The sequence below is a fragment of the Triturus cristatus genome, chromosome 4_1 (assembly GCF_964204655.1).
Source record: "Triturus cristatus chromosome 4_1, aTriCri1.1, whole genome shotgun sequence".
NCBI lineage: Eukaryota > Metazoa > Chordata > Amphibia > Caudata > Salamandridae > Triturus > Triturus cristatus.
Window position 1 is genome coordinate 1,122,313,160 of NC_140585.1, and position 27,112 is coordinate 1,122,340,271.

At 52.1% G+C, this 27,112-nt stretch overlaps 1 protein-coding gene across 4 annotated transcripts in view; it reads right to left on the minus strand.

Annotated features, from left to right (window-relative positions):
- Positions 1–27,112, minus strand: part of KMT2E (lysine methyltransferase 2E (inactive)) — a 2,077,373-nt gene that overhangs the window by 32,175 nt on the left and 2,018,086 nt on the right. The window lies entirely within an intron of this gene.

The following is a 27,112-nucleotide window of genomic DNA, read 5'->3' on the forward strand; positions in this document are numbered from 1 at the left end:
GAATTGCCTCCTTGCTACGACCCCCCCCCCTGGCCACTGTACCGTTCTGCGGTAAAACATGGCGTTGATTGCCTGCTCGCGGCTGGGGGATGCTACTCCGGTCTCGCCCGCTGCCCGCTTCGCCCTCCCTCTACCAGACACCAGCTCCACAGTGCCGTCCCGGATTGCTACCGATGTGGGGGCGCAGCCTCCGCTGACATGCGGCTCCGTTCTGGCTGCCCTGCGGGACTTTCGTCTACAAATGTGTCTTGGCTTGCAAGCGCTGAGTGAGCGGTTTGACTCCATACTGTCGGCTGCGGGTCGTGAGCACCCCGTTTGTCATCAACAAGGCGTGGGTCTGCCAGTGCTTTTGTCCTCTTGCGGGGACGCAATGGCTGTTTATGATCGTGCTACACTGGTGCCTGCATCTGGCTTTACCGGCACCCAGGATCAATCGCTCTCCAGCTCAATTGCGGATACTTTGTCTCCCTGTTCATTGCTGCCTGCTTCGTTGTTGCCTGCCTCACCGTGCCCGCAAGAGTATCCAGCAGAGCGACACCTGACGTCCTCGAGGAACCGTTCATGGTGGCCTACTGCTTCTTTTCTGTGGAACTCCTGTACTTTACATGCCAGGTCTGGACTTTATGTGGTGCACAAGGGGACCTCAATAGATGGTCGGCGGCCATTTTGTGACTCTACTTCACCATCTTCTCCCAAGCGGCCATATTGTCTTTGTCTGCACGGGGTGCGGGGCCTTCATGTAGGGGCTGGTGTAATCTTAAGCCCGCGATCGGGCCAGGGCTGAACTGATTTATATCGCCATGGTTTCACGGATGGGCTGGACTGGAACTGGAACTGTTTGCATATGTTGTGCGCACTCGTCGCGGTTTGTCCGCCTTCATTTAAATTGTTGTGACACGTTATCCTCACACGACCGCTTTTGGCGTAGTGGGTTCTCAGTGTGTGGAGGCCATAGCTGGCCGATGGTTTCGGGCGCTCTGGGGTAACGTAGGCTCCTCCCCACTTACCTCTCTGTTCTCTTATTTTTCTTTACTCTATTCCTACTTTCTCTCTTGTCTATATTTCGGGTTCATTGGGCGACAGGCACTATGCTGGGGGGGGGGGGCAGGCCGTAGCCTCCGCATTGGTGTAGGGTGGGGGGGTAATTCACTGTTTCTACTTAGTTCTATGGGCCTTTTTCTTTTATGTTTCTGCGCTATACTTGTTTCGATTCGGGGTCCGGGTGTGGGGTGGATTGAGTGGGGGCGGCTCTGGAGGGGTGCATATTTACTCATGTGACTATCCTGTTATATAACTGCATCGCCTCACTGCCTGAGATTTTTCTTCCATGACCGTTTTAATGATGCTGCTGCTCTCCCGTGTGGTGAAGCTATCTTGCGGACTCGAATCTCCTTGGTTCTTATTCTTTACTGATTTTTTCCCTGATAAAATTATTTTGAAAACCTTAAAATTAACCTTCACTTCTCCTTCCCCTGGTGTCAAGGATCTCTCCAGTGTATACCTCATGACTCGTTGCTAATCTTGACCGTGGATGCGCAGGGGATGTAATGTTTGTACCAGTGCTTAACCGTACCGTGGCCGGCCTGACGGTTGTAGGCCCGTATTTGTTCTTTTCATATGCACAAATAAAGGTTTAAAAAAAAAAAAAAAAAAAGAATGTTAGGCATCCCTGAGAGAGTGGATGAGACCCTGAGGGCCTCACCTCCACCCCAGGAGAAATTAAGGGGAGTGAAGCCTGAAACTATGGATCACTCCACACAAACAGAGAGCATAGGGGGTGAGGAACAGTCCTTCCCCAACCAGGCTAAAGGTAAGGGTCAGCTTTCTAAGGGAACGGACCCTGCCCCTTGTGAAGTAACTGCCCCAGAAATGGTCAGGCCTGTCCTGGCCACAACTCTGATGGCAGGGGATCCTTGCAAGGTGGCACCCAGTCTGGAGCAGGTATCCTGCCCCTCTCTACCCTGCCTCAGTCAGCCCAGGGCTGCAGAGGTCAGGGAGGTCAGTGGACCCTTAATGGGCCCCTGTCCAGAGGAACCCCCTCATCAGCAGATTAGGGACACCCAGCAGAGTAGTTCTAGCCAGGTGAATATTCCTCTACAAACTGAGGGATCCCCCTTACCCCTAGGTACAGGTACCCCCCAGATGGACTTTGTTGGGCACAGGGAAACCTGGGGCATAGTTGCCCCAAACATTCCAATGCCCTCCACTACTCCAACCAGAGGGACCCAACCCCCAGCTGTAGGCAGCCAGAGGTTGACCCTTAGGGCCAGATATGACACAGTCATGGACAGAAAGGTTTCCATGGTGACCAGTGTGCTGAGGAAGTTGAGACCACCCCAAATAGGGCCTCACTTCCAGACCCAGACACCCCACCAGCCTACTTCTGTACCAGAAAACAATACAGGTAATTTCCCTAGAGTTTGGAGAAACTCCAAAACCCCTTGGTGTAGGATTTCCCAAGTGGACCATGAGACAGGGAGCAACCATGCTAGTGCAGGTTCTTCCTTATATGGCCACTCAGGAAATAAAGGCTTAACTGGGCAAGGTTAGCCTTATCTCCTTTCGTTTGGGGGGGGAGGGGGTTATGTAGGAAGGTGGAATCTGACTATATGGTTGCCCCCACTTTTTTCCTGGTGTTTGAATGGTTTTTGACTAGTCTGGCTGGGATGCTGCTATCCAGGGCCCCAGCCTATCTGCTTACTCCCTTAAATGAGTGATGTGCATATTAGATGCACTAGTGATTGGATACTGTGGTACTTATGAGCCCCTAGTATATGGTACCTTAGGTACCTAGGGCATTGGTACTTCACAGGCCTACCTGGGGCTGCAGCATGTATTATGCCACCCCTGGGAAGCATTCACAATCGGACACCACAGGCCTGCTACTGCAGCCTGTGTGAGGTAGTGTTAGCACTCCTCACTGAGGTATAGGTTCCTATATCTCACCATACACACACATATAAACCTATCAGTCACCTCTCTAGCAGGCCCTAACAATCCTGAGGGCAGGGTGCTTGGTTTACTATGTGAGGGGGTGCTTCTGCCTGGGCAGGACCCCTCTGCAGCTAGCAGAGTCTATTCTCTACTGCTGTTTGTGGATGCGGTTAAACCATATACTCTTAAGTGCATTATAACCTCGCGGTAAATGCTAACTTTGGAATGACTGCATCAAAACATGTCGTGTTTGGTGTCAAACAACTTGGAATCCTACCCCCACACCAGTAACTGGTGTGGGAGTAGGATCCCACCCTTCTAGAGGGGACGACATGTACCCACTGTACTACACAGTAGAAATCTTCTAGAGCCCTGGCATCACAAAATGGATGCAACCAGCACAGACACCGGGCTGCCCTCCTGCTGCTGACCGAAACTCGCAGTGGAGGAAGTCCAACAAAGGGTATCCTGTCACAGGGAGGTGTTACCACCTCCCAGACAGGATTTAGTGTATTGGAGCTGGGTGGGTGCACTCTTAGAGTGCCTTTGAAGTCCTGCACCTATGCACCCGGCTTCCGTGGGTGAGGTAACTCGTGCACTCCGGTGCCCAAGTGTGTGTTGGCCCTCGAAATACTTACCCTGTAAGTGGCTTGCTTGTTGACTTTTCCGAAGGGCCCTAAAACTTTAAATTACAAACCGCGACTTGTGCCATTGAAACCTATAGGAAACCCGCGGCTGTGTTTAGACACTGCACGCGTCTCCCGTGGGCTGATTACTTACCTGCTAACACTGCAGAAGTGAAGCCCCAGCGATTCCCAAGGCCCTAGGCCTTTTCATTTTGCAAGTCGAGTTTGTTAAACCATTTTTTTAGTATATTGCCTGGTACGCCCCTAGGGCTACAGCCATATTTGTGCTTAATTTATTGAGAAGTGTTGACATTTGAATGTGTATCTGGGTTCTAATCTCATAAAGAGATTAGTAGAGTGTATCTAAGAATAAATACATATATATTTGATATATATACCTGTGTGGTGTCCTTTTCATTTGGTAATTCAAGAGATTATAAGGTAAAACAAGCTGCTTTACATTCCTCAGAGACTTAGCCTGAAGGCTGCTTTCCACAGCTACCACTAGGATAGCTTTCTTTAAAAGGTTGTCTTAAACCTATCTACCAAGAGTCGAATTGGACTGGTGCAAGGTGGCCACTATAACTAGTGACCAGCATATGCCAGGGGGGATAGCTCTTCGGACAATCTGAAGAACCCTGTGGTCTGATGAACAAGTTACTCACCTTCGGAAACACATTATCTGGTAGAGATTGTATCTAGCTGCAGATTCCTTGGGGGCGTGCGGGAGGAGCTGCTGGCGGCACGTGAGGAGGTGACTTCTCAGGTTGAGCGGCTTTGCTGCTATGACTATAAAGAATACATGGTCCGGGCCCATGCTGAACGGGACAAAGTGGGGACACTCTTGGCCTGGCTGGCTAACCCTGCTGCGCGGGGATCCCAGGTGGTGTCCTTGGCTGCGACGACGGGGAGCCTGGTTTACTCACAAAAGGAGTTAATGACCAGTTTTTGGGTTATTATTCGTCGCTGTACCGGAGCAGAATGAGGGGCCTCCCTGACGGTCTGGATGCCTATTTAGATGCTGCGGGGTTGCCCCACCTGGACCCTGAACAGGGTTCTGCGTTGGGAGCAGCTATATCTTTGGGGGAGATCAGGGCAGCGGTTAAACACATGGCCAGAGGAAAGACTCCGGGGGCTGATGGACTCCCGGTGGAGTTCTATGCCGCTTATTTGGATGTGCTGGCGCCGCAGTTGCAGGCAGTTTATAGCGAGGCGTGGGTGCTGGACAGGCTGCCGGCCTCCATGAGGGAGGCAATGATAGTGCCGTTGCTGAAGAAGGGCGGGGACCCCACCTCTAGGACGGCGTACCGGCCGCTCTCCATGCTCTCGGTTGACTATAAGATCCTTAGCAAAATCCTGGCCACGTGACTCCTGGGTCACATGTGCTTCCTGGTGCATCCGGACCAGTCGGGGTTCGTCCCCACTAGGAATACAGTGACGTGCATCCGGCGGTTGGTGCGGATAATGGGGGACGACCGGGAGGATATGCCGGAGGCAGTGGTGCTATCAGTGGGCATTGAAAAAGCATTCGATAGTGTAGAGTGGCCGTATCTGTTCCGGGTGCTGAAGGAGTTCGGACTGGGCGATAACTTCGTGCGGTGGACCAGACTGTTATATAGCTCCGCCACAGCTAGGGTTCGCACGGGGCGCACTATTTCGGCAGCCTGTCGGGTGACGAGGGGCACTCATCAGGGCTGTTCATTGTCCCCGCTGTTGTTCGCGCTGGCGATTGAACCCCTGGCGGCTCATGCACGACAGGGGCAGTGTTACAGGGGCGTCCGGCTGCGGGACGAGCTACATCACATATCGCCATATGCGGATGACCTCTTGATGTTTCTGGCCGATGCGGGGGGCTCTCTGCAGGGCGCCGGAACCCTACTTGGGGAGTTTGGTCGATTGTCGGGGTTACAGGTGAATTGGGCTAAGACCTGCCTGGTTCCTCTGTCCCCTGGCGCCCGGCTGACTTTGGAGCCACGGACTTGAGGTGGGAGCCTGCCTGCTTGCCGTACCTGGGCGTCCGTATATTCCATGCCCCAGCTGACCTTTTCGAGGGGAATGTGGGCGCTGCGCTGAGGGGGCTCAAGGGTAGCATGGCGTTCTGGCGCACTCTTCCTCTATTGGTAGCTGGGCGGGTCGCGCTGCTGAAGATGATAGCGCTGCCGAGATTACTGTACTTTTTCCGTACCCTGCCGGTATGGATCCCGATCACCTTTTTTACGACGCTTCGGACTTTGCTGACAGGATTTATATGGGGAACTGGGAGGCGGCGGGTGGCCCTGTCCACTCTGATGAGGCAGAGGGAGGAGGGGGGACTGGCGGCCCCGGACTTTGAATGGTACTATCTGGCGGCTCAGCTGCAGTGGCTGACACAGGCCGTGGCGCGCGAGTTTCGGGGCCCGGAGGGCCCGGAGGGTAGGCTCATTCCGCGGCATGTGCTGTCCTTTATTGTGCTTCGGCAGAGCCTCCGGCTGGATCAGCTTACCCTCGAGGAGCGTACACTCCGCTTGTGCTGGATTCGGAGTCAGAAGCGAGCAGGCTTCGCAGCCCCGTATGTCCCGGAGATTCCACTGGGCATGTGTATGGCCCTCCCTCATGGCGGGGATTGGTCGGCGTTGGCTGGTTGGGAAGAGCGGGGGGTGCACATGATTGGGGATTTATATAGGGATGGCGTATTGTTGCCGTTCCAGGACTTGCAAGGGGCGTATGATTTACCGAGGGGGAATTATCTTCTGCACACCGCCTTGGTGGCAGCGATCCAGAAACAGTGGAGGATGGGGCTTTCGGAGCCCCCGACTTCTTTGGGGTGTCAGTGTGTCACTATGGCGGCAGGTACGTTCAAGGCTATCACTTGTCTATACAGGCGGCTGTCCACGGAGAAAGTGCCGCCTATGGATGCCCTGAGGGGTAAATGGGAAGGGGATCTGGGTAGGCCCATTCCTGAGACGACGTGGGCGCAGCTGGTGCGGCGTGCCTGGAAGGGCACGCACAATGCCAGATTCCAACTGGTCCAATTTTATACCTTACACAGGGCTTACTTAACTCCGGTTAAACTCCTGCAGTACTTCGGAGGCTCCCAGTCGCCGTGTCCTCGGTGCAGAGTGGAGGGTGCTGATTTTGGTCACATGTTTTGGTCCTGTGTGGGACTGGGCTCTTATTGGGTAGATGTGGTGGCGTGCCTGAATCAAGTGACGGAGCGAGAGCTGGAGGCGGAGATGGGGACTTGCCTGTTGTTGTGGTTTCCGCACACCCCCAAAACCAAAATTACAAGCAAGTTTTACGATCTAGGATTGATAATGGCGAAGAGGGAGCTCACTATGCACTGGAAGGCTAGATCTGGGCCGAGCTTTCGGAGATGGAAGGCGAGCTTCTTGTCCTGGGCGGGGAGCGAAGGGACGCTGCGCCTGCAGATGGCCAGACGCACGTCTAATGACAAAGCGCTGGAGGCGGCGCAGGCGTGGGGAGCTCTGGTGGAAGGGCTTAGATCCTTGGAGGAGTTGAATGAGGAGGATAGAGATCCTGTGGACGGGGATAGGAGTGTGGAAACCGGGGTGGGGCCTCCTGGGGCGACTGGGGAGACCGCCCTGAATAGGGCCATTTAGGTACACCTGTGGAGGACTCAGCGTTTGCACAATGTATTGGTAACTGTTGAATGGTCGTGGTGGGCGGCTGGGATCTGGATAGGGGTCGGGGGGGGGGGGTCTCCGGTTTCTTGAGAACAGTGGACAGGCTTGTTTGATTGCCCTGGGCTCTGATATCCTGGACCCCGGGTCCCTCCCAGCAGCAGTGAAGGAGGGGTTGACGCGGGCACACTGACAGGGGGGGGGGGTGGGGGTAGAGAGGGCGGAGGGTTGGGGCATTAGGGAGTAAACGCGGGAAGTTCGGATTTCTCCTGATATATACATTGAGGATTGAGTCCTTTATTTTTCTCTGTTGTTGGTTTCACTGTACTGATGGAAAACTTAAATTAAAATATTTAAAAAAAAAAAAAATCTAGCTGCAGATTCCTTACCTTTGAATTTTCCAGGCGTAAAGCTGGATCCGGAAACTTTTGCAGAGCAATACCTCTTGCGCGCGCCGTTGACTGACTCAATTCGGCTATGTATGACATTGTCAACAGCGTCAGTTATGACGTCGCGGTGCCTATAGAGGTGCCGCCCAGGCATGCGGACGTCAGTACTTTCCATTTTTTCCATGCCAGAAGCGCAGATTCACGAAGTAACGGACGTAGTCGTGGGCAAAACTAGGGCCCTGACAGAGAGAGTAACCGTAGCTCTACAATATTAGTACGCAAAGCGGGGAGGCATGGATGGAGCTGTAAAGAATCTGCAGCTAGATAGTCTCTACCAGATAATGCGTTACAGAAGGTAAGCAACTTATTCATCTGATAGAGACTTTTTGCTGGAGATTTCTTACCTTTGAATTAGCTACCCAAGCCATATCAACCCGGCGGTGGGCTGCGGACAAATATCCTATACAAGGAAGTCCTGCAGGACTGAGCGGGCAAAGTGCCAGTCCCTGCGTACCTGACCGTCCAGACAGTAGTGTTTTGCAAAGATGCCCAAGTTGCTGCCTGACAGATGTCTTGCACTGGGACACCCCGAGCCAAGGCCGTAGTCGCAGCCTTTCCCCTGGCGGAATGGGCCCTTAATCCCTCAGGGATCTGCTTCTTTACCTGAGCATAACAGATCTTGATGAAGAGAACGACCCAGCGAGAAATTGTCCATTTCTGCACTGCACTGCCCTGCCCTTCTTCGCTCCCACGTACCCAACAAAGAGTTGGTCATCCATCCGGAACTCTTTTGTGCGGTCAAAGTAGAACGACATGCTCTATTTGGGTCCAGACAGCGGAGACGCTCCTCTTCCTTCGAGGGATGTGGGGGAACAAAGAAGTTGGCAAACGTTGTGAGAAGTTGGCCTGATGTATGATGTCACTAGTTCTAGTGTACACCTTATATCAGTCCAAATACCCTTATGGTGATTGGTTGTAAAGTCAACCTTATAGACCAGCTATCCTAGTGGTAGCATGGACAAGAGCAGTCTTAGGCTAAACTCTGAATGGCATGTGAAGCCAGCTGTGATACCATATATAATCCCTTGAATACCAAATGAAAGGACACCACAACAGATATATATATAAAATAAAGTGTATTTATTCTAGTCAAACCCTCAGCACTCTTTATGAGATTAGAGGTAAGTACAACACAGTCTTATTTAAGCATACATTAAGTCACACAGGTAAGTAATACAGTTAGGCCCTAGGGGCCACGCAAACCATATACTAAGTAAGTGGTATAAGGACCACGGTCACGGAAATAGAATAGGCCTAGGCCTAGGGAATCGCTGGGGCTACACTACACTAGCGTTAGTTAGGAAGTGGGAGGCACACGGGATTCGTGTGCAGAGTGGAAACACTCACGCGTAATGCGTAAAAGTCAATAGCAATAGTACAGTTTAGAAAACGGTAGATTTAGGACACTTCTGGAGTAGCTAGGAAGTTGAGACTTGAAAACTAGACACTAGGATAGTCACTATCCTGATGAGCACCGGAGTACCCAAGTTACCTAGCCCCCAGGCTGTGGGTGCATAGGGGTGAAGATGCGTCGGTTTTCGTCGTCGACTCCTATGGATGCCTGAAGAAAGATGCTGACAGGCAGTCAGTGAAGAGTGTCCGGTGGATCCCAAGGCTGGGATCAAGAAGAGAAGAAACCTGCAAGCAGAAGGGACAGAGTCAAGGTCACTAGCCAGTGACCACGTGGAACCAGGAAGGAACCAGGCGATGTCGTGAAGATTGCAGGTGAAGGTGAAGCTTGTCGCTGCAGCCAGGAGGACCAGGAAGCGTCGAGGACGACCAGGACCAGGAGGCGAGCTGTCCCACGAAGGCTCTTGCTGTCGGCGGCGTCAAAGTTGGACTAGGACTCACCAAGCCTTGGCAAGCGGAACCCACGAAGAACGGAGGACTTGCTTCTGGTGCAGACCAGGAAGGTCTGGGGTGCTTCTTCTTTGCAGAGAAGCGGGAGCCAGTCTGGAGGAGCCAAACCAGCGCAGAAGATTTCAGGGTGCGTCGTCACAAAGGCCACCAGCCAGCGGGCAAGCAACCGGACAGACGCGGCAAGCAGGAAAATGCAGAAGGGCCCCACGCAGGACTCGTGGAGTGTGGGGGGCTGATCTTCGGTGCAGATGGTGCTTGGGGTTGGGGCTTCTCAATCCCCGGTGCACAACTTCGAGGGTGCCTCAGAAGCTGCGCTTTAAGTTACTAGCCACTTTTCCCAGGTAGCCGGTCCCACGTCGCTCGTCGCCTCCACGGATCTCAGCTTTGCTGTCGATGTGGATCAGGGTCGGAGAAGTCTGGAAGTCAAGGCTCTGGTCGGGCTCTGCAGTCGGTTCCTCGTAGAACGTGGGCAAAGCAAAGGGTAGTCTCTTGATGGTGCCTGTTTGCACAGGGTAGCCACTCCTTGGCTACAAGGGAGATTCTTCAGTCTTCTTCTTTCGTCGAATGTCGAAGGTCCAGAGTTTCTGTTCAGTTTTGCAGGTTCAGGATAATCTCTAGTCTTGAGGCCCAACTCCCACTCTTATACTAATCTGGGGGGCTGGGATACCTGCTAGGTCACGCCTTATGGGTGGGACCTGGGAGGGGGTGGTTACACCCACTTCCCTTTGTCCAGTTTCGCGCCAGAGCTGGGGCTGGAGTGCCCCAGCGCCGGTTTGAACTGGACTATGCAAGGAACACCTTGTGTGCCCCAGGCATGTCTCATTCCTTTCAGCCCACCCTGCCCCAATACACTAAAGGCTGTCTGGGGAGGTGCTAGCACCTCCCCAAGCAGGAAACCTATTGTCCAGGCCTCCCTGGCTGGGATCACTCCCAGCAGCAGGAGGTCAGACTTGTGTCTGTGGCAGCAGCATCCATTTTGTGATGCTGAGGCTTTGGTTAGAGTTAAACAGCAAAGTAGGATTTTAACATGTCTCTCCCTCTAGAAGGGAGGAATAATATCCTCATCACCAGAAATGGTATGGGGGTATTATTCCAAAGTGTTAGACACCTTACACGACATGTTTTGATAAAGCCAAACCATAGTTACCATAACCGTTTAAGATTATAAGGCACTTTAAGAGTATATGGTAGGCTATATCATAGAACAGCTATAAGGACATGGTTCCGAAAGCTGCAGACAGGCTCAGCTCATGCTAGAGCACCATCTCACATGTTACCAAGCACTCTGCCTCCAGGATTGTTAAGGCCTGCCATAGGAGTGACTGATAGGTACACATGTGTCTATATGTAAGGGTAGATATAGGCATACTATATCTAAGCAAGGGGTGATTACACGACCTTGCCCCAGCTGAGTGATCAGCCAGTTGTGTCTGATTGGAAGGCCAGACCAGGGGTGGCATAATACATGCTGCAGCCCCTGGGAGGCCTAGGGTACACCTATGCCCTGGGTACCTAGGGTACACTGTACAGGGTCCAATAAGGTGATCCTTACCAATTGGTTATGTACCTAGGGTACATGGAGTCCATTTTAAAGAGAGAGCAGACAGCCTGAGACCCTGAATGGCAGAATCTCAGGCCAACTAAGTCGAAAAACCAGCTAGACACTAGGCAAAAAGTTGGGGGTAACCATAGTCAGATATCCACCTTCCTACACACGTGATGGACTGTCCCAGAGGGAAAGGGGTCACAACTTTTTGGCGAAAAGGATGCCCGGGTGCGAAACACCACTTTGTCTGGAAAGGACATAAGAAAAGGAGGCGAGCTAGATGAACAAGTTACTTACCTTCGGTAACGATATATCTGTAAGAAACATTAGGTAGTTAGATTCCTCACCTTAGAATATCCCCAGGCGTCAGGCTGGATCTAGAAAGATTTTTCGTCAGCAATACCCTTGCGCGTCGCTAGGCGTCATTTGCGGCTCCGCGTCCGTCGACTGCATCGTGCGCCGGGATTACGTCGGAGTACTTAGACGCCGCCCTCGCGCGCTGACGTCAGTTCTTGTACATGGCTTTCCGCGCCAGGAACGCAGAGCCATTCAAGAGACCGACACTGGTGCCAAAAAATGCTAGGGCCCTGAAAGGGATGAACTCAACCCTAGATATCGGTTCGTGGAACGGGGAGGATGGGTGGGTTGGTGAGGAATCTAACTAACTAATGTTTCTTACATATATAACCTTACCGAAGGTAAGTAACTTGTTCATCTGAAAGAAACACGTTAGTTAGATTCCTCACCTTAGAATAGATACCCCAGCAATACCAACCCCGGTGGTGGGTCTGCGAACCATGATCACACAAGAAAGTCCTGGAGAACAGAACGGCCAAAGAAGCCGTCTCTCCGGACTTGGCTGTCTAGGCAATAATGTTTAGCAAACGTGTGCAGTGAGGCCCACGTTGCTGCCTGACAGATGTCCTGCAAGGGAACTCCCCGACCCAGGGCAGCAGTCGCCGCTGTGGCTCGAGTGGAATGGGCCCTCAGCCCCACAGGAGGTTCCTTTTTAGCCAAGGAGTAACAAGCTTTGATACACAAAACGACCAACCGAGAGATAGTCCGCTTGTGTACTGCCCGTCCCTTCTTAGCACCCACATAGCCAACAAAGAGTTGGTTGTCCACCCGGAACTGCTTGGTGCGGTCCAAATAGAAGGACAGCGCCCGTTTTGGGTCCAGACTGTGGAGCCTCTCTTCCTCTTTCGAAGGATGCGGAAAGAAGGTGAGCAACGTAACAGACTGCCCGATGTAAAAAGCAGTTACCACCTTAGGGAGAAAGGAAGGGCGAGTCCTGAGAACAACTTTGTCCAGATGAACAGAAAGAAAAGGAGGCTGAGAAGAGACAGCCTGGAGCTCACTCACCCTTCTAGCAGAGGTGATGGCAACCAGGAAAGCAGTCTTAAGCGTCAAGAGACGAAGGGGACAATTATGAAGTGGCTCAAAGGGAGTGCACATCAGAAACGTCAAGACCAGATTCAAATCCCACTGAGGCATTACGAAAGGGACAGGAGGAAACATGTGAGTAATGCCCTTCAAGAAGCGAGAAACAACAGGGGATTTGAAAAGAGAAGGCTGATCAGGAAGCCGTAAGAAAGCAGAAATAGCAGAGAGATAGCCTTTTAGGGTGCCCAGAGCAGAGCCCTGCTGGGCCAAAGAAAGAAGAAAGAGGAGAACCTCAGCAAGAGGGGCGGAAAGGGGATCCACAGCCTTTGCTGTGCACCATGCCACAAATGTGTTCCACCTGCAGGCGTATACCGTTTTTGTAGAGGGACGCCTGGCTGCCAGAATCACATCACAGACTTCAGGAGGCAAGTCAAATGGCCTCAACTGTCGTCGCTCAATCTCCACGCATGGAGGTGGAGACTGGACAGGTTCGGGTGGAGGACCGTCCCCTGCTGCTGCGACAGAAGGTCCTCCTGAAGAGACAGTCGTATCGGGGGATCGATTGACAGACTGAGTAGCTCGGGATACCAGTACCTTCGTGCCCAATCCGGAGCCACTAAGATGACTTGGGCCCGGTCGCGCCTGATCTTCTTCAGCACTCGGGGCAGAAGTGGTATAGGCGGAAAGGCGTACAACAGACCGCAACTCCACTCGCGACGAAAGGCGTCCCCGAGCGAGTGCGACCTTGGATACTCCAACGCGCAGAACTGCTGACATTGCGCGTTCTCTTTGGTGGCGAATAGATCTAACCAAGGCTCTCCCCACTGCCGAAAGAGGCCTTGCGCCACGTCCGAGTTCAGACGTCATTTGTGATCCATCATGCACCGGCAGCTAAGTTCGTCTGCTCTGGCATTCAGAGAGCCCGCCAGATGTTGAACCACCAGGGTGATGCCCTGATGTTCCAGCCATGTCCAGAGGCGCAGAGCCTCCTGACAAAGGGTCCACGACCCCACCCCGCCCTGTTTGTTGCAGTACCACATGGCGGTGGTGTTGTCCGTGAACATCTGCACCACACTTCCCCGGACAGAGGGAAGGAATGCCTTCAGTGCAAGTCGGATCGCCCTCAACAACCACAGAAAAAGCAGCAACTTCCTCCGAAGCCACGGTTGTAGGAGAGATGAAGCCAGTGTCAGGGGTGGTATCAAGACCACTGACATCCCCCAACTAAATGTGTTTGTATTTGTAAAGCGCACTGCTACCCAATTAGGGTCTCCTGGCGCTGTAACTCATACCGCTGTGGAACCCTTCCTGGCTTTTCCCTGTGAAATGTCCACTCCTGGGCACCCCCAAGGTGTAGCCAGGCATCCCAGCGCTGTTGGGGCCGTTGTGGAGATTAAGCAAGCTATTGCCCAGAGTTGCAGAGTGGGACCCATGATTAGAATAGGCACCGAGGCGAGAATGAACAGGTCCGAGGAAATTGAGCCCAAGACCCGCCGAGGCAGGAGTTGAACCCTGGTCCCGGGCCAGATCTCGGCATCAGGGTCTGCCGCTCTAACCATTGAGCCACAATTCTCCAAGAAGTCCTCTTCTGCCCAGTCCTGTGATAACTGGCCCTGCTGGACCAGAGGGTCTTCAGACCCCTCCCAGTCGTCACCGTCATCCGATTCCCGGTACACAGGTGGAATGATCGGAGCCGGGCGGAAGATGAAATTGCCACCCATCGGCATCCGGGCCCGGACCGGGACTAAACCGGGGAACGGCGTCGTCCGAAGGCGGCGCCGGAGGTGGTACCGGAGTCGGCGCCGGCACAGGGGTCGCTGGCTTGCTAGGCCCCCCAGAGGAGCACGCGGGCCCAAAGGTGCGCCGACAGGCGTCGACGGCGGAGCCAGGCCCCTCATGGCCAAGAGAAAGGCACTGATCTCCGCCGGAGTCGTGTCGGACCCAGGGACCGGCGGGTATGGGGATGGACGCGACTCCTGCGGCTCAGACGGAGTCGCGTGGGTGGCACCACCCGAACCCTCAGCCGAGTCGCGCGACCGGCGAGGGGAGTCCGAAGTGCGATGTCGCCTCTTGGACTTCTTGCTGTGCTTCGACTTATCCGAAGACTTCGAACCAGACGAGTGGTGGAGCCGACTGCCGGAACTACAGTAGCTTGCGGGACCGCTCCCGCCTAGCCTTCAAAGTCAGGGCCCGGCAGTCGAGGCACGACTCGGAATCGTGGTCGGCCCCAAGGCAGTAGAAGCACCGGCGGTGTTGGTCCGTAACCGACATCAGTCGGTGACAGGAGTCACAGAGTTTGAAACCAGGCATCCTACCGGCACCAGAGTCGAGTCAACAGAGTAGACCAAAAGAGTCAAAAAAGTTTAGTCAAAAAATGACTAAAAGGGTATGCTCTGCCCGGATCGGCGCTGTCTGGCGCGGAAAAAAGAAGAACTGACGCCAGCGCGCGAGGGCGGCATCTAAGTACTCCGACAACGTCATCTCAGCGCACGACACGGACGTGGAGCCGCAGACGACGCCTAGCGACGTGCAAGGGTATTGCTGACGAAAAATCTTTGCGGATCCAGCCTGACGCCTGGGGATATTGTAAGGTGAGGAATCTAACTAACGTGTTTCTTTCAGATAACGCCTGCAACTCACTTACCCTCCAGGTGATGTAATCGCCACTAAGAAGGGTGTTTTGATAGTTGAAGGAGGCTGGCTTAGTATATGGTGCACACTTGAGTAAGTAGGCATCCTGCACTAATCCAGACAGCCCTTATGGTGATTTTAGAGGTCTTAACCTTAGAAAGCTCTCTAAGTGGTAGCTGTGGAGAGCAGCCTTCAGGCTTAGTTGAGAAGGAGTGTAAAGCAGCTTGTTTTACCAGAACGTAATCTTATTGGTATAGATGAAGTGAAAAAGAAACACACAGTGTATTTATACAAATATGTATTTATTATAAGACACTCACTAAGGCATAAAAATGTCTCCTACCTGGATATATACACAATGCACACAATACAAAACAGGTGAGTAGGACAAATACACAGCGATCACCAGGGAAGACCAAGCCATATACTAAAATAGTGGTATGCGAAGCACGACTCAAGTCAGGACTATACCCAGAAGACGTAAAAGTGCTGGGGACCCATGGGACCCATGGGACAACCCAAGGTAAGAACCCAGGAACCCCACGGAGGCCGTGTGCAGAGTGGGAACGCGTGTGCTCAATACAAGTCACTAGGTAAGTTGAGGTTGCAGTTTTTAAGAAGGACCTTCCCAGAGGACCCTGAAGAAGCCCCTTGGAAGATGGAAGGTTGGAGAGTCACCCCACACGTGGATACCCCAGGAACCAGGAAACCTAATAGAGGGAAGCCAGGTGCACTGGTGCGAAGTGGCATCGGAAACTGCCGTCAAACTCAATGGAAGACTTCAGGAAGATGCAGTTGGCAAAGAAGTTGAAAGTGTCCGGTGGAACCCAAAGGTGGATTCAAAGTTGGGAAGTACCTACAAGCTGAAGGGACAGAGTCTATGCCACTCAGAAGTGACCAGGAGGCACGGAAGATGAATGCCCACAGATGTCGGTGTTGCAGGATAGTTGAGGGTGACCTTGGAGCTGCAGCTATGTGGACCAGGCGACGCTGTGGAAGACCAGGAGCTGTTCACGTGCTGTCCCACATTGGATGTTAAGAGTTGAGGGGTCGGTGTCTGTCGGGAGCACCAACAAGCCTTGGCAACTGCAAACAAAGTGGAAGGAGAAAAAGGTGCAGTGTCGGGACCAGCAAAGTCCAAGTGACTCACCACGAACAGGGGAGTCAGATTAGGCCCTGAGCAATCAGGGGAGCCCACTGGAATCAAACAAGACCCTGAAGAGGACCCACAGGCTAGAGGCACTGGAGTCGCATGAGGACCTCGCACAGCTCACCAAAGAAGCAGGCCCAAGGTGCAAGAGATGCAGTGCGAATGAAGATCTTGGTCACAGAAGATGCTTGATTTGGGGGCTACTTGGAGCCCAAAGATCTCTGAGGAAAAGAGCCAACAAGCATTTGCAACGACAAGTTAACGAGGTGCACAGGGGTTAGGTTCGTGTGGTTCAGATTAGGGATACTGTGCTCAAACTTGGTGAGAAGACAGTGCTGGGACCAGGGAGTTGTAGAAACACCACCTGTGTTGCTGACCCTTTTGGAGTCCGTGGAGGCCCAGCAGCAGCAGACCGGTCAGCTTGGTTGCGGTGCCTGCAGATGCACAGAAGTGACTCCTTCACTTCAAGGGAGATTCCTTCAGGTGTCTTGGATGTCCACAGGCCTTGGAAGGATCCTGTATGGAGCACAGGCACGGACGTTGCAGCAGACTAGCAGGACGAGTCTTCCCAGATGCAGTCTCGGTGCCCAGAGCAAAGTCCAGAGTGCCCAGACGGTCGAAGATGAGGTGGTGTCTTGATCTGAATCTTGTCCGCCGACAAATCAAGGGACCCACCCACAGGTAAGGCCTTAAGTACCCTAAGGAAAGGGTTGGGACGATTCAGGGGTCCCTCCCAGAGGAGGGTCCGGACAGTGGGGAGGATACTCCCATGTCCTTTGTCCAGTTTCATGCCAAAGCGGGAGCCAATGGCTCCCTGAACTGGTTTGAACTGGAGTATGCAAGGAAAGCACCAAATGTGGCTTTCAAGCAGTCTCAGTGGCGCTGGCAAGCACCCCCACCCTGCCCCAATACACTAAACCCTGTCTTATCTATTGTTCTGCCGTCTCCTATTCAATCTTGGCTCAGCAGCAGGAGGGCAGAAAAATGTCTCTGGTCGGCAGCAGCCCTAGCTTGCTGTCGGGTTCTGGAAGACAGGTACCGGAAGGACTGAGGGCCTACCGGAGAAGCTTTACAGTGCATGGAATCATGATTCCAACATGAACATGTTTGACACCAAACATGACAGGGTTCGTTACAGCCAGTTTAGAGATGGTCATCGTGTAATGACACTTGGCCACTCTATATGACGTAATGGCTGATGCACTTACAACCTGGGAGCATGGACTCTGAATGTTGTTGGGGTGCCCTGCTCATGCAGGGGCACCCTCACACTTAAAATCAAGCACCCTGCCTTCAGGATTGAAAGGCCTGCCTTAGGGGTGACTTAAAGGTTTTAAGTGTAGTGACCTCAGATATAGGGAAACCTATATCTGTCATAAGTGGTGCTAGCACTTAGCTTACACAGGCTGCAATGGCAGACGTGGGGTCACAATTCGAGTGGTCTCTCTTGGGTTGCAAAATACATGCTTCAGCCCATGGGAGACCTCTGGTGTACCTATGCCCTGGGTACCCGGGTATCATATACTGAGGACTTATAAGGGTGCACCAGTAGCCAATCTGGGGGGTACGTAAGTACTTACCATAGCCAATTTAGGGGAGAAAGCACAGAGACTGGGATCCTGATTAGCAGGATCGCAGTCAGGCTATAGATACAAAACAAAAAGATGCACCCTCAGATAGATGTACAAGCCGTATCCTCCCAGACTACTTGTGTTTCCTACAATGGTGGAGAAACACATAGTTTGTTTAAATACCCCTCACACACCAAACGGGCCCTTGGTGTCATGCTTTATCATGGGGTCTTCCCGCCCGCTGCGGGACGGGTGTGCTGCGACCGACGACTGCGTGGGAGTACTGTTATTGTGAAAATACTACGTGTTGTGTAGGAGTCTGAGTGGAAGGGTCAGGAGTGAATGAGAAAGTAAAATTAAAAAATACCTGGCTCGTTGGACTAAAAGACTTTAATATTACAAAATTTTAAATGATGTTAACTCTCAAAGAAAAAAAGTACATATTAGGAGCTCTAAATTGTGTATGTGAGGAGATGTGGAAAAAAGGAACTAATATCATAGGCAGCTCCTCATAAGAACAAGTTACTTCCCTTCGGTAACGCTTTTTCTGGTGGATACAGTATCTGCCTGTGGATTCCTCACCTTGTGAATATCCCCTGCGCCAGCAACATTCGGAAACTTTTGTAGCTCTCCACGCTGACGTCACAGAAGCACGGATCCGCACGCGTCTCCGCTGACGTCACTGGATCCATAAGAGGACCTCGTCGGCGTGATGACATCAGTTCCACCCTTTTTTCCGTGCCTTCGAGGCACACGGACGGACTGACAGAAATATATATACAGTATACACAGTACATAATATACAAAACAACACACACAGTGTGAAGATAATACAGAAAGGCAAGAAAAATAACACACTGCCTTTGACAATAACAAATACATTTTGAGACAACGGGGAGGCGGGTGGGTCAGTGAGGAATCCACAGGCAGATACTGTATCCACCAGAAAAAGCGTTACCGAATGTAAGTAACTTGTTCTTCTGATGGATACATCTGCCAGTGGATTCCTCACCTTGTGAATAGATTCCCACAGCAGTCCCCACTCCAGGATGAGGGTGTCCACCCTTCTATACCAAAAAGTCCTGAAGGACGGAACGAGCAGAGTGTCCGTCCCTCCTCACCTCGGTATCAAAGCAGTAATGCTTCGCGAAAGTGTGGAGGGAGGCCCAAGTTGCCACCCTACAAATGTCCTCCACAGGAACATCTCTAGATAAGGCTGATGTAGAAGACTTTGCCCTGGTAGAATGAGCTCTTATACCCTCTGGAGGTTCCTTACCGGCCAAAGAGTAACAGATCTTGATGCACAAGATAATCCATCTGGAAAGGGTGCGCTTGTGCACCGCTCTGCCTTTCCTGCAGCCAATAAAGCCCACAAAGAGCTGGTCATCCACTCGAAAGTCTTTAGTCCTACCGAGGTAAAAGCTCACTGTCCTCTTAGGGTCCAAGCGGTGAAGCCGCTCCTCCTCCTTGGAAGGGTGAGGAGAAGGATAGAAGGTAGGAAGGGTAATGGACTGCCCAGATGGAAAGGAGTTACCACCTTAGGCAGAAAAGCAGCCCTGGTTCTGAGTACCATTCTTTCAGCATGAATGGTCAAGAACGGGGGTTTTGAACTCAGAGCTTGAAGCTTACTTACCCTCCTTGCCGAGGTAATAGCAATGAGAAAAACTGTTTTGAAAGACAACCGCCTTAAGGGACACTTGTGCAAGGGCTCGAAAGGAGAACCCATCAGGTAAGTTAAGACAAGATTTAAGTCCCATTGAGGCACAATAAAAGGAGAAGGCGCAAACTTGTTGGTAAGGCCCTTAAGGAATCGTAATACAATAGGTGACTTAAACAAGGACGGCTGATCCGGCAAGCAAAGGAATGCCGACAAAGCCGATAAATATCCCTTTACAGTAGCTACAGCAAAGCCTTGCTGAGCAAGAGAAAGAGCAAACTGAAGAATGTTGGATAAACGAGCCCTCAAAGGGTCAATAGACTTCTCACCACACCAAAGAACAAATTTAGACCACCTATAAGAGTAGATAGATTTAGTGGAATGATGTCTGGCAGACAATATTACATCTACCACATCAGGCAGGAGAGAGAAAGAATTCAGGTTGCCCCGTTCAATCTCCAGGCATGAAGGTGTAAGCTCTGGAGGTGGGGGTGTAGAACCTGCCCCTCCGACTGTGAGAGGAGGTCTGCCCTGAGAGGGAGACGGAGCGCAAGGCACAAGGAGAGGTGGAGAAGATCTGTATACCACACCCTTCTTGGCCAATCCGGGGCGATCAATATGACTTGGGCCCGGTCTTGGCGAATCTTCCTCAGAACCCGAGGAATCAAGGGTATGGGAGGAAACGCGTAAAGGAGATGTGAGTCCCATCTCATCTGAAACACGTCCCCCAAAACCCCCTGCATCGGATACTGGAGACTGCAGAATGACGGACAGTGAGCGTTCTCGTGAGTGGCAAACAGGTCCACCCAAGGAGTTCCCCACGTCCGAAAGACGTGACGAACCACCTCCGGATGGAGCCTCCACTCGTGGTCGGCAGAGAACTGCCGGCTGAGACTGTCTGAACGCACGTTCAGAACCCCGGCCAGATGATTTGCCATCAGACAAATCTGATGATCCTGAACCCAGGAACAGAGACGCAGAGCCTCCCTGCAGAAACAATGCGACCCCACTCCTCCCTGCTTGTTGACATACCACATCGCGGTAGTGTTGTCCATCAGGACTTGAACCGACTGACCGCGAAGGGAAGGGAGGAAGGCCTTGAGTGCCAAATGTATCGCCCGCAATTCCAAAAGGTTTATGTGAAGCAACCTTTCCTCTGGAGACCAAAGACCCTTGACCTCCAGATCCCCCAGATGCGCACCCCACCCTAAGGTGGATGCATCCGTTATCACTGTGGCCACCGATGGAGGTAGATGGAAGGGCTTTCCTTGAGACAGATTGCCCTCCACACTCCACCAAGACAGATTCGCTGCAGCTTCTCTGGAGATCCTCACAGACTCCCTGAGATCTTCGTTGTGCTGATACCTCTGCCTGCGGAGGCACCACTGGAGCGCCCTCATGTGCCAGCGTGCATGGTTGACCAACAGAATGCAGGAAGCAAACAGACCAAGCAGCTGAAGGACCTTCAGGAATGGAACGACCGCTCCATTGTAAAACAAGGGAATAATTTCCTGTATGTCGAGAATCCTTTGAGGAGGAGGGAATGCTCGACACACAGTAGTGTCCAGTACCGCCCCTATGAACAGGTTGCGCTGAGAGGGCACCAGGTGAGATTTGGGCATGTTTATCGAAAAACGCAATTTGTACAACAGCTGGGTTGTAACCTGCAGATGATGAAGCACCTTCTCTAGCGACTTCGCTTTGATCAGCCAGTCATCCAGATAGGGAAAAACTGGAATCCCCGATCTTCTGAGATGGGCTGCCACCACTGCCATCACCTTCGTGAAGACTCGAGGTGCAGTAGTAAGACCAAACGGAAGGCCCGCAAACTGATAATGTTGCGACCCTACCGTAAAACGGAGATACTTCCTGTGCGACTTCAGGATAAGGATGTGGAAATACGCATCCTGCAAGTCGATCGACACCATCCAGTCCTCCTGTTGCACCGCTTGAAGGACCTGCGCAAGGGTGAGCATCTTGAACTTCTCTTGCTTCAGAAAAAGGTTCAAGATCCTGAGGTCCAGAATTGAACGTAGCCTGCCATCCTTTTTCGGAATCAGGAAATACCGGGAGTAGCATCCCTGACGCTCTCCTGCTCTGGAATCACCTCTATCGCACCTTTTTTAGTAACGTAATGACTTCCTCCTGCAGGAGAAGAAGGTGGTCCTCCGAGCAAGCACCTTGACAAGGAGGGTAATTCGGAGGAAAATCCCGAAAGGTAAGAGCGTTCCCATTTTCTACAAGATCTAGAACCCAAAGGTCTGAAGTGACCGATTCCCAATCTTGTAGAAAATGGGTAAGCCGGCCCCCCACAGGACCAACATGATCCAGAATGGTGGATGTAGGGCTGCTTTGCAGTGGTGGGAGGGAAGGAGGAAGAGGAAGAGGAGGAGGAGAGCTGCCGACCTCGAGCACGACCTCTGATACTGCCCCTATAGCTCTTATACAGGGTGTTCTGTTGCTGTTGCTGCTGCTGGGGCTGCCTGTAGGTCCGAAAGGACGACCTTCCAAAGCCTCTGTATCTCCTAAAAGAACCCCTAGGCTGTGTCTGCAGACCCATAGATTTGGCCGTGGTTTTCCTTAAATCTTTATAATGCCGCATCAGCCTTTTTACCAAAAAGCCCAGAACCATCAAAAGGCAGGTCCAGAAGCGTTGCCTGCACATCAGGGGAGAACTCAGATGATTTCAGCCACGCACCACTTCTTGTGGCGCCGAGGAGCCCATGATTCTGGCGACAAGAGTCCGCAGTGTCCAGGCCACTTTGGATAACCTGACGCGCAGCCGCCTGAGTGTCTAACAGCACTTCATTAAAGTTCTACCTGTCCTCCTCAGATAACTTGGGAGCCAGCTGTTTAGCAGAATCCATGAGAGCGTGGATATAACGGCCCAAGAGACAGGTGGCATTTGTTGACTTTAAGGCCATACTAGCCGAGGAGAAATCTTTCTTGGCCGATTGGTCGAGCTTTTTAGCGTCCCTGTCACTAGGGACCTGTGGAAAGGCACCGGAAGACCTCTTAGAGCAAGCAGCCTGAACCACCAGACTTTCCGGAGAAGGATGGGAAGTAAGAAAGTCTGGATCACCTGGAGCCGCCCTGTACCTTCCAGCCACAGCTTTAGAAACTGCAGGAGCTGAAAATGGCTTTCGCAATACCTCCATGACTGGTTCAGTGATGACCTCATTAAATGGTAGTAAATGTTCTGTCACGGTGGAGGGAGAATGTAAAACCTCAGTAAGGATGTTAGGTTTGAATTCAGCAGTTGGCAGCTGTAAATCCAAAAGCTCCGCTGCTTTCCTAATGACCGTGTGGTAGGGAGCCACATCTTTAGAGGGAGTATTGGCTGGAGGAGTAATCTCCCACTCTGGTGACAAATCCAGGCAACTAGCCTCCTTCAATTCTTCAAACAAGTCATCAGACTCCATGAGCTCACCCTCTTCCATCTCTTCAACCTGGTACCTTTGCTCCTCCAGGACTCTTTGAGCTTCTCGCCTGGGCCTAATCCTCAGGACCGGCGGCGTCGCAACCGACTCAGACGGCGCCGGAACTGGCGTCGAACACGGATCCGGAGGAGCAGCTGGAGTCGAATGAGGTTGAACTGGAGCCGGAGAAGATGGAAGCGGCGTCGATGTCCTCAGCGCCGGGAAATGCCAAGACAGCGTCGCTGGCAAAAAAGGCATCAATGGAGCCTGAGCGTAGGCTTGAGGAACACCCAGATTAAAAGCCATTGGACCCATGGGACCCGAAGGTGCTCCAGAGGGGTACATCGCTCTCGTGAAGACGCCATACATTGGATTCAAATAATGCGATGGGTCTTGTCCCGGGCCTGGAAAGGGGGGATAGGGCTCAGATTGAGGCATAACCGGACTCGCGGCAATCGGCGCCAACGGTGGAGCCAGCGGAGTCGAAGACTCATCAGGAGCCGGAGCTTCTTCAACTGGAGCCGGAGAATGTGTCGGCGTCGGAGATAGAGCCGGAGTCGGAGCCGGAGAGTGCTCCGGTGAAGCCGCAGGCGAGGTCAGGCAAACAGGAGAAGCAGGATTTGAGACAGGAGAGGGAGAAATATAGTCCTTACGACGTCCAGTAGGAGAAGTCGATCTCGGAGCCGCTTCCTTATCCGAATGGTGTCGCAAACCATGCCTCTTCTTCTTTTTATGCTTCTTGGACTTAGAAGCATGTCCCGACGTCGACTTTGACCTCGACCTTGACCTCGATCTGGAGCATCTTCGACCTCTCTTCTTTCATCCTTGCTGTAAACAACTTAGCTTCTCTTTCTTTTAAGGCCTTAGTACTCATCTTTCGGCAGCAAGAGCATCCCTCGACGTCGTAATCTGACGACAGGTACCAGACACAGTCCTCGTGCGGATCCGTGATGGACATGGGCTTACCGCACTCTCTACACGGCTTGAATCCGGACTTCTTCGTCGACATCTTTGAACAAGAAGCAAGAAGAAAGAGAAACACCAGCAGAAACACAAAGTAACTAGCCAAAGCTACGGAGAGTCCCAGAAAACCGTTAGCGTCGACGGCGCGGAAAAAAGGGAACTGACGTCATCACGCAGACAAGGTCCTCTCATGGATCCAGTGATGTCAGAGGAGCTGCGTGCGGAGCCGTGCTTCTGTGACGTTGTCCTCGTCGGCGTGGAGAGCTGAAAAAAGTTTCCGAAGGTTGCTGGCGCAGGGGATATTCACAAGGTGAGGAATCCACTGGCAGATGCTGTGAGAAGTTGGCCTGATATATGATGTCACTAATTCTAGTGTACACCTTGTATCAGTCCAAACAACCCTTATGGTGATTGGTTGTAAAGTCAACCTTATAGACCAGCTATCCTAGTGGTAGCATGGACAAGAGCAGTCTTAGGCTAAACTCTGTATGGCATGTGAAGCCAGCTGTTATACCATATGTAATCCCTTGAATACCAAATGAAAGGATACCACAACAGATATATATAAAAATAGAATGTATTTATTCTAGTCAAACCCTCAGCACTCTTTATGAGATTCGAGGTAAGTACAACACAGTCTTATTTAAGCATACATTAAGTCACACAGGTAAGTGATACAGTTAGGCCCTAGGGGCCACGCAAACCATATACTAAGTAAGTGGTATAAGAACCACTGTCACGAACACAGGATAGGCCTAGGCCTAGGGAATCGCTGGGGCTACACTATACTACCAAAGGTTAGGAAGTGGGAGGCCCACGGGATTCAGGTGCAGAGTGGAAACACTCACGCGTAATGCGTAAAAGTCGATAGAAATAGTAGTTATTAGAAATTAACAGTTTTAGGACACTTCTGGAATAGCTAGGAGTTCGAGACTTGGAAACTAGACCCTAGGATAGTCAATACCCTTGTGAGCACCGTAGTACTCAAGTTACCTAGCCCACGGGCTGCGGGTGCATAGGTGTGAACTTGTGTCGGGTTTCGTCGTTGACTCCTATGGATGCCTGAAGGAAAGTTGCTGACAGGCAGTCAGTGAAGAGTGTCCGGTGGATCCCAAGGATGGAATCAAGAAGGAAGGATATCTGCAAGCAGAAGGGACAGAGTCTAGGTCACCAGCCAGGAGCCGGGAAGGAACCAGGCAATGTCGTGAAGATGCAGGTGAAGAGGTGAAGCTTGTCGCAGCAGCCACGGGTACCAGGAGGCGTCGAGGACGACCAGGACCAGAAGGCGAGCTGTCCCACGAAGGCTCTTGCTGTCGGCGGCGTCGAAGTCGAGTCAGGACCCAACAAGCCTTGGCAAGCGGAACCCACGCAGGATGGAGGACTTGCTTCTGGTGCAGACCAGGAAGGTCTGGGGTGCTTCTCTTTCACAGAGGAGCGGGTGCCAGTCTGGAGGAGCCGGACCAGCAAGGTGAAATCAAAGGTTCGTCTCGCAGAGGTCACTAGCCAACGGGCCAGCAACCGGACAACACGTCGAGCAACTCAGGTGCAGAAGGGCCCCACGCAGAACACGTGAAGTGTGGGGAGCTGATCTTCTTTGCAGATGGTGCTCGGGATGGGGGCTTCTCAATTCCCCAAGCACAGCCTCGAGGAAGCCTCCGAAGTCGCGCTAGTCAGTTACTAGCCACTTTTCCCAAGTCGCCGGTCCCACGTCCCTCGTCGCCTCCACGGGTCTCAGCTTTGCTGTAGATGTGGATCTGGTTCAGAGGTGTCTGGAAGTCTCGGTGCTGGTCAGTCTCTGCAGTCGTCCCTCGTAGGATCAGTCGCAAAGCAAGCAGCGGTCGCTGGATGGTGCCTGGTTGCCCAGGGTGGTCACTCCTTGGCCACAAGGGAGATTCTTCAGTCTTCTTCCTGAGGTCGAATGTCGAAGGTCCAGAGTTTCTGTTCAAGTTGCAGATTCAGGATAATCTAATTTCTGCAGGGCTCAGCTACCTACTGATATACTGGGCTAGTGGGCTGGGCTACCTGCAAGGTCCCTCCTATGGGTGGGACCAGGAAGGGGAGTGGTTACACCCAATTTCCTTTGTCCAGTTTCACGCCAGAGCTGGGGCTGGAGTGCCCCAGCGCCGGTCTGAACTGGACTATGCATGGGACACCTTGTGTGCCCCAGGCAGTGTCTAGTTTCTTTCATCCCTCCCTGCCCCAATACACTAAGTCCTGTCTGGGGTGGTGCTCGCACCTCCCAAGGCAGGAAACCTATTGTCCAAGCGTCCCTCGCTGGAAGGACTCCCAGCAGCAGGAGGTCAGACTTGTGTCTGTGGCAGCAGCATCCATTTTGTGATGCTGGGGCTCTGGTTAACTTTAACCGGGCAAGTAGGTTTCAACATGTCTTCTCCCTCTAGAAGGGAGGAATAAAATCCTCATTGCCAGAAATGGTATGGGGGTATTATTCCACAGTGTTAGACACCTTACACGACATGTTTTGATAAAGCCAAACCATAGTTACCATAACCGTTTAAGATTATAAGGTACTTTAAGAGTATATGGTAGGCTATATCATAGAACAGCTATAAGGACATGGTTACGAAAGCTGCAGACAGGCTCAGCTCATGCTAGAGCACCATCTCACATGTTACCAAGCACTCTGCCTCCAGGATTGTTAAGGCCTGCCAAAGGAGTGGCTGATAGGTACACATGTGTCTATATACAAGGTAGGTATAGGAATACTACACCTAAGCAAGGGGTGATTACACGACCTTGCCCCAGCTGAGTGATCAGCCAATTGTGTCATAATGGAAGGCCAGCCAGGGGTGGCATAATACATGCTGCAGCCCCTGGTAGGCCTAGGGTACACCTATGCCCTGGGTACCTAAGGTACACTATACAGGGTCCAATAAGGTGATCCTTACCAATTGGGTTATGCACCTAAAGTACATAGTATGAATTTAGAGAGAGAACAGCTGGGCTGTGGGTCTGATTGGCAGGCCCACAGCCACATCTAAGTCAAAAACCAGTGAAGCAAAAGCAAAATGTGGGGGTGAACATAGAAAGCAGACCCTACTCTCCTACAGATGCATCCATCAGAAACTTTACTTACGGCTTAGGCTTCAGGTTTCACGATTGGAGTCGCACAGCAGCACCTAGTGGCAATAACTTCTTATAGGGCAATTTTTCTTCAAGATCAATTCTGGTACCTAGGAATGGGCTCATACAAGGAATGTGTGCGAAACGTCATACAAGATATTTGCTTTAATGCAGAAATGTGAAACTCTGGAAACATCGGGTGTGACAACAACACTGTAGATG